The sequence below is a fragment of the Chinchilla lanigera genome, unplaced genomic scaffold, assembly GCF_000276665.1.
Source record: "Chinchilla lanigera isolate Chin_1 unplaced genomic scaffold, ChiLan1.0 scaffold00014, whole genome shotgun sequence".
In the NCBI taxonomy this organism is placed as follows: domain Eukaryota; kingdom Metazoa; phylum Chordata; class Mammalia; order Rodentia; family Chinchillidae; genus Chinchilla; species Chinchilla lanigera.
The window spans coordinates 15850471-15851890 of NW_004955415.1; positions in this window are offsets into that span (position 1 = coordinate 15850471).

Sequence of the window (1420 nt, forward strand, 5' to 3'; positions counted from 1 at the left end):
GAAAAATGGAGCTTCCCTCCTAGCCCTGCTTGCTAGTGTGGTATCAGAGGAAGTCGACACAGTTCAGATATTTAAATAAGACCCTGAGTCTCAGTACATAATAGCTGAACCATCCAAATTTCAAAAGAAAAATATCTCATTATATGAAGAAGCAGAAAGATCTGAAAATGAATTTAAAGTGACAATCAGCTAATGCCAACACTGAGATGAGATGTTAGAATTATTTGACAAATATTTTAAATGGCCATTACAAAATGTTTTAGTAAGCAACTTATAAAATTGTTTGATGTGGTACTAAATATGTGTGGCCTAAATATTGAAGGCAATTATATTATTGGGGGCAGGCAGTAAAGACATGGAGATAAGTTTTCTATACGTCACTGGAACTTATAAAATGAGGGCATTATGGTACTACAAAAAACTATGTCTATATAACATAATACCTAAAGGGATACTAAAGAATCTATTTAAAGAGACACTCAAAACCATTATAGAACTGACATGCTGTCCTAAAACAAATTATTGTGGACAAATCAAATGTTACTCTAAAAGATGTTCAAGTACTCCACAGGAAAGAAGGAAAGAGAAAACAGAGATATAAAAACAGAGAGAGCAAAGAGATAACTGAAACAAGTCAGGGCCAGGCATAATGGCACTTCAGACGTGGTCTTCTCTCTTCACCTGCCTCTCCTGTCATGTGTTTGCCCAGGCACTCCCCGCCCTTAGGTGCTGTTAACAGCCTTCCACGGCAAAAATAAACCACAGACAAAGTCTGCAGATGAATGATAGATTGGAAAAAATACCAGTAATGCAGATGACAGTTAAAATCTTTAATATTCCAGAAGATCTTACAAATTTGTGAGAAAAAGACCAACTACTGAACAGAAAGGTGTGTGTGCGGTAGGGGAATTGGAAGAGATGGAGTCACAGAACAGCAAATTTTTTTTTTTTTTTATTTCTAATTGTTTTTTGAGACACAGTCTCACTATGTAGCTCAGGCTGGCCTTGCACTTTCATTTCTTGCTGTGGAAATGTAAACTATAATCAGCAACTGGGCCACAAGTATTACAAATAAGAATATACCTTTTAAAAATCCACTGAGCCACGCACATAGGAATGTTGCACTTCACTCTTTGTAAATTACTGAATCAAAGTAACAAACATTTAGAAATACGGCCACCCTTGCCTGGGAGTACCTGCCCGGCAATCTGTCCCATGAACTACACTGATAGGGACATCGGTCCAGAGGTGTTTACTACAGTGCTGATTGTTGTGCTCAAAGAAACTGGGAGTAAAGGCAGTGCCCACCCTGGAGGGGTGCTTGAATGTGCTTTAACTACACCAGGGAATACTACACAGCCATTAAAAATCAGAGCAATGTGAATGACTTGGAAATAGTTCTCCAGAGTATTACTGAGAA